The sequence below is a fragment of the Agelaius tricolor genome, unplaced genomic scaffold (assembly GCF_023055355.1).
Source record: "Agelaius tricolor isolate 1412-34295 unplaced genomic scaffold, bAgeTri1.0.p SCAF_8, whole genome shotgun sequence".
Taxonomy (NCBI): Eukaryota; Metazoa; Chordata; class Aves; order Passeriformes; family Icteridae; genus Agelaius; species Agelaius tricolor.
Genome location: NW_027269268.1, coordinates 19,480,117 through 19,487,302, shown reverse-complemented (window position 1 = coordinate 19,487,302; position 7,186 = coordinate 19,480,117).

The following is a 7,186-nucleotide window of genomic DNA, read 5'->3' as shown; positions in this document are numbered from 1 at the left end:
CCGATACAACCACTCTTATTATAACCACTCCACATCTGACTGTGGCAGAGCAGTGTGAATAGATGGCCATGTATTCCCTCCCTGCATACCAGAGACCAGCTGAGCTCATTAGAGGCCTACATCCAGGCCATGATTTTTTCTCAAACCAGTAGTTTTTGGATGTATGGAAAAAGTCAGAAGATAAATGTCTTGAGTCTAACAGTTAGTGGGAACAAAAGAGCTATCCTACAGTCAAGTGTCTTCACTCACTCTTGATTCCAGCTACTCCTAGGCTGCCATAAAAAGTGTTTGCTTACTCTGTTTTATAAATCTTCATGACCTTTATGTATGTTTCCCAATGTCCTCCTACACTATAAATGCTTCAGATAATTGGAAAAATTGCTACAGGCTGTAAAAAGTTAAAAGGCTTCTCCCCCTCTGAAGAAATAGTCATTATGATTGGGGCAGTTTTCAAATAAAAAGTTTCAATCTGTTGGGAAACTATAATTTCAAGCATATTTCTTCCATTTCCCACTAGCTACAACATCAAAGATTGGCAGAATAAGAGCTAAGAAGCTTCAATTTAAAAAAAAAAAGGTCCAATAATGTCTCATCTTGACCACAGAACATCCCTTGTGCCATGTCTAGAAAAGCCTCAGTTTAATTGCTTTAGCAACATTGCCAATTTGTTGCATTACTGGAAAATATTAATTGTATTCAATAAATTTTTCTTATGGGTCAAATATTGCAGTCCATAAAGTCCAGGAGAATCATAGATTTCACTTCTCAAGAAAACGAAGGTTTTGCATGGTGCAGTTCTGACTTACCTCTAAGAGCACCCAGGATTGGAAAAGAAAGGAATTAAAAAGACTCAAAGAGAGTCTTTGAGAGAGTCTTTGGGGAGTCTATGGGGTCCCTCTCCACTTGTTTGATTTCCCGATGATTTCCATTTCTCATTGTTGGAGGTGGTGGTGCTGCACTGACATGTTTTACCCAAAGCAACGCAGGATTTGGAGCCTCCAAGGGGTAGCAAACAACACACAAAAGATTTCTTATATTTTTTTCCATCTGACTTTTTTGTTGGACATTTCAAGTGGCCACGTTACTAAAAAACTTTGCAGAAAACAAAGAATGCTTTTTGCTGAGCATTTTAGTTGCTGCATTGGAAGACCTTATATTGCTCAGATCAAAAGATTTGACTCAGACAAGTCAGTGGTATCTTTGGTTCTTACTCTCCTAACCCAAGCAATAAAATAACTTTGAAGGCAGTACAGAAGGTATTTTAAGGGCCCCAAGCCATGTGAACACAAGCCTGTGTGTTTGAGATCTGACATCATGGCCACTTTACAGTGAGACATTCATATCATTTCACCCAGATGATGCTTCCTTGCACATTTAGTGTATTTTACAGGGTCCTTCTGTTCTCTCCCTTGCACTAAGACACTGAGATGTTGTGTCACTGTGCCCCACCTAACACAATGTAAGTGATGCTCTGTAACCACCTGCTTTGCTACAGCCATCAACCCATTTAAATAAAGAGCAGAAATTTACAAACAGGAGAAAATGGCAATAGATTAATTAAAAAACTTAAAAGTTTTTAAAACTCCAAAAACTTTGGAGGCTAAATTTAAAATTTTTGTTTCCTGCAATGTTTAAATGATCAGATTATCTCCTAAGACTTGCACTAGTTTCACATTACAAATTGTACTGGTGGCTCTGGACTCAGGTTGGAGTTTGGAACTCTCAAAGTTTGAGAGAGTTTTCAAGTTTAAACATTTCACACCACTTGTGACCTAATTATTTCAGTGTACTGGTATCTTTTGATATCAAATTGTATTTGCATGTATTTTTTAATATTTATACAAGAACGTCTGTCTGACATGAAATGTTTTGTTGATAGAAACACCTGCCAGGATCTATTACAATATACTAATAATGGGAACTGTCTACTGTACTTAAAAAAGAAAGGATTTTCCCTACAGATGAACTGAAATGGAAAGGGGGCAGAATATGGTCCTCACTGAGCAAGGAGGTAACTCAGCAAAGGAGATGCATGTGTGTACTTCATAAAGGTATCACTTTTCTTTCCAAATATAAAGTAACAGCTTTGGATGTGGGAAGGAGTGATGTGTCTATTCATTTAAAAATATGGCCAATATTTATAGCATTCATATTTTCTCATTTTTAGGTCTCTACTTAAATATAATTGTCTACCATATCTGTAATTCTAACTGCCTAACCCAAGCTTATTTTCCTCTTCAATTTTTAGAGGATAAACAGAAGAGGCACACAAAATCATGACATGTAACCAAACATCCTGTGTGCATAAATGTACAGCACATCTATGCAGTATCCAGAGATATATATAAACCTATGTATATAGTGTTGACAATTTATGAGAAACAAGATAAATATATAATGTTACTTAGAAAAGCTCAATTCAAACACCAAATCACCTCTAATATATTTCACTTTTAAGCCCTGATTTTATTTAATCAAAGATATAGGAGGAAAACAATCTCTTACAAGGGTCTACAACACTTTCCAGGTATTGTCCAATCATGAGTGGTTCAGATACAAAACAGGTAAGATGTGCGGTGTGACATGAGTTTAGATGGCAAGAAATGCATCAAATTATTCATGATCAGCATAGCAATTAAAGCATAATGAATGGCTGCCACTAAAACTATTATTCTACAAACACCATTTATCCTACACAATTGCTTAAAAAAATTTTAAATGAGTGTATATAAATAAATATATGTATACATGCATGTGGATACGCTTTTTTTATACATACATACATAAAAATATATTTTTATATTATGAAACAATTTTTCATCCTTCTATATGAATACATATATGTTGTCAGTGGACTTGGTTAACTTTATAATTTTCAAAAGTAGAGAAAATAGAAAGTAGAGAAATAGAATGATCAGTAAAGCAAAATTCCAGAAAGAACAGCTGTCTGGAATACAAGTATGCCATTGTTTTTAGGTTTACTATTGCCTGGCTTTTTAAGCTACATCTTTCATTTCTAGTTGCTTTAGTCAAACACGGGGAAAAAGACATTGCACCACAGCTTCCACCTACGCTGTCTACCTCAACAATAATTACTATTCTTTCTCTTAAAACAGCACTGGCCACAGCCACAGCCAAAAACCATATGACTCAAATGGCTCCTCAGTGTGCACCATAATTCTAACTCTGGTGATAAAATCCTGGCTTTGAGGATTTCAAATACACCATATTGCATACAGTTGCTGAGCATTATGTCTCATCTTCCACATTCTGCACAAGCATAATGGGTGAAAGGGCTCAGAGGAACAATTGTTATTTTTCTCTATCATAAATGTCAGCAACTGACTGTTTTCATTGTGTAGCTTTTATTGCATTACTTGCTTGGTGTCCAATAATCCCTACGAGCCATGATGCTGGAGTTTCACATCCCTGAGCCACTTTCACAGCCCACACACCACTCAGCATCCTGCTGCCACAATAGTTATTTCCAAAAAAACCTGTTTTGAAACAGTCTATTTAAAAGGCAAAGCCCACAGAACTACACCATGCTAACAGAAAGACCAGCACAATTTATTCTGGAGCAAGGGAACATGACAGTAGAGTCAGCATTGTCTGAGTCCTTTGATTTTGTATTTGCACATGCACCATATAACTGCACATGTGACAGAAAACAGCATAAATTGATTATAGGATGGGTGGGTGAGAAATACGGCTCCACTACAAGATTATACATACATGTTTATACTCCTGCATGTAGGAACTGATAAAAGGAAGGTGTGATGTATTACTGATAAGGGAGAAGAATAAATGTCTGTTGTTCCCTAAAGCTCAGAAAAGCGGGAAGGAAAGGTACTGTAAGCTGGTATTTGACTTTTTTACATCCAGTCCAGAACATTGTCCCTGGCAGTAGGTGGAATCAGAATTTTGAAATATAAGTGACCGATACCATCCATTGCCTAGATCTAAAGTCTTGTCCTAAGTTCAGTATCCTGGATTCAACGTCATTTCCAAAGTTTTTATTTCTAGGTGCTATAACTTCAGATGTGTTTCCATCAGTTTTCATATCTGCATAATTTTTGACCTTGATGCCACTCTAGCTGGAAGCTGCATGAGAAGTATTTAATGAATAGGTCACTTTGCTGACCTATGACTAAGAGGGGTAGTTCTGAATCATTGTGCCTCTGAGGGTTACTCACAGGCTATGACAAGGACAGCTTCTGGCAACACAGGCTTCCCAGAACCTAGAAATAGAAAAACCTCAGATGTTTCCTCTGCCCTACAGTGCCACATCCATTTTCACTCTGACATAGCCCCTGCCCTCTTGCCTGAGCTGGTCATACACCCATACCCTGGTGCACCAGGGCTTGCTCTGACCCTGCAGGCAGCAATGCCCAGCCATGCTCAGGGAAGGCCAACACTGGCAGCCATGACCTCCCAGTTCCTCTAAAAAGCCTCAGAAGGAGGCAGCAGTTAAGAAGGAGTAAAGAAGGCAGAGGGGAGCAGAGTAATGAGGGATGGAAACAACTATTGTGCTTCAGCTTTGAAAGCTCTGGAAATCCTGCAGGCTTAGCCTGGTTGGGGTCCCCCTGTTGTCAACCACTGCAAAGCAACCAAATGTGGGTCAGTTGTGGGTCAAAGCTACAAGTCCATCCAACCACATTACAGGGTGATCACACTGCTCTGATTGTGCTGACTGCAAGGGCAGCCTGCCATCAGCATAAACCACAAGAGACACTGCTGAATCAGCTCCTTCTCTGAGGAAAATGAAGCTAAGAAACCTATAAATCCCAGCAGCCACCCCACTACAGTCCAAGAGAATCACACAAGCTTTCTTCCCCAGCTCCTTCCTTCCATTTTCATTTAGTCAGCAATGAAATGCAGGGAGATTATTCATTGGAAAAGAACTCATTCAAATACTAAGAAGAGGGCTGGTTGGTAGCTGGGCTCTGATTCATAAACAAGCTATTTGCATTTAAGGAAGGCATTAATAAGGCAGCTACTTTCAAGCACAGGAGTATTCAATGGGGGAAAATTGTTTGGCTCATCAGCAGATGGCACCTATTTTACCTTCTTATCACTAAAAGAAAATAAATGGCTGTTACTCTTACTGCCTGAGATGAGTAATAATTAGACATCAATTTTTATTCTAACTTATCATGTATGCACATCGGGAAGTTGAGTCTTGCTGTGATAATTCCCCCAGATCTTTGGAAATTTTTCTTAAGGAAGCTGTGACAAGATCTGGCCTGTGAGACAATAAACACCCCAGATCTGTACAGGTTCTAAAGGTGGTCTGTTCCTCAGAGAATGATTTCTCTGTTCCCAGCACACAAGCTATAGGATGAATGAAGCTCTCATTTTAGTCTGGGTTTTGTATCTTGCATTTATCTTCATTTGTATTGCCTGACTTTTGCATGAGATTTATAGCCCAGCTGTGCAACAGTCCCAGCATGAAGCATTCTGTCAGTAAAAATGAAGAGCTACATGAACATGTATTTACAGCAGCAGTTACAACTGATTCATAGAATGTAAACAAACACAAAACCATCTGTAGTTCTCCATGTAAAACTAGTTAAAAAATAAAGTACAGAATTGGCAGACATATTCTGATTGCTGTTAAATTTGTGATTGTAGACATATGCCAGATATTAGCTTTTGTTCAATTTTGCTTCACACAACAAAGGCTACTTGTTCAAATTCAAGGCTCTAGCACATCCTTAGATTACAAGAAACAAGAAATGGACATTCTCCATGTTCACTCTTCAGTGTGGGTCTACAATCACTACCCAACATCTCAACAGTCTATGATAGGCTGTTTCCAGTTTAATTTAAAAGGAATTGATGCTAACTATGGCTTGCTGTGATTATGTGCTTTGTTATGTATTTCTTTGATTTTATTTTAGAAGCTTAGCTATTAAGAATATCTGGCAACTTTGAGCATCTTCATCAGTTTCTCTCTAAATCTGCAATTCAGAATTACTCTAGCAGGCAACTACAACACCCATCAAACGACATTAAAAACTATTGCAAGGAGAGGAGAAGACAGAGTGAAGGACAGAAAGAGACATTTCCTAGTGCAAACTGCCTTGTGGGAAATTACATAATTTAAGCTAAGCACAAGACAAATGCTTCTTCATATTATTTTTGTGTTGCAAAGGAAAATAAAATATCACCTTCATTCTTGTTCAAGCCTCTTCCTCATAAAGCAAAACACCTGCTGTTCACTCTAATAGCAGAAAATTCTGGCCATTTTGTGTACCAAAATGGTACCCATAAACAACAAAATGGTAGCATTTTATTGCATTCTGCCTGGGTTATATAGTCCCCAACACTAAAATATGTTCTCCAGTGGCCTAGATATCAGGGTGTAGATGAAGATCTTCAGTTTTTAATTAATAATACATTAGTGCAGAATCTGAAAGGCTATCTATAATTTATGTATCAGTGTCTCAAAAGCAGTCATTCATACATTATATATTCAGACAGAAAATTATCTTGCTTTTATTTTCCAATAAAAAGTGTAAGATGTTACTATGTACCCTCCAAAATGGAACAGTGCTACCCAGAGCTTTATAACTCTCAAAAATGCCAGGTTCCTCTGGGTTCTCTTTGCTACAAGAGGCTAAAGGTGCAAAAGCATTATTCACTTAGCATCTCTCCCTCTCTTCTACTGGGCTTTTAAAAATGATCAGGCCACTTCTTGGATAAGTGCTAATTTACTCATAGAGTACACAGAGGGGCAGAAAATGTGAGAAAAATAAGTTTATTGAAATGGAAGGATATTTTTTAACAATAAGGGGTTTCCAAGCTGGACTTAAGAAAAACTGATTATGGTAATACACCACAAGAGCTCTACAAAATAAAGGGCCAAAAAAGTAATTTTTAAAATACAAATATATGCAAAGCTATTGCATATAAAGCATGTTGAATATTAACAGTCATTCTCATCATGCTGTCCTATTTTCCAAGCACCCACCTACTTATGGGCACTTCAAAAAGGAAAAATTAAAAAAAATGCATACCGTATATGCCAAACGTGCAACTCTTAAAAGTTGCTTTCAATGCTATATTTCCTCCCTATCTCTAGCAAGCTGCAAAGCTAAAAAAATCCTGTATTTTCTCCCTCTCTTTATCAAGCCACAAAGCCTAAAATAGTGATATCAGGGTGCATGGTGCAAAGAAAGTC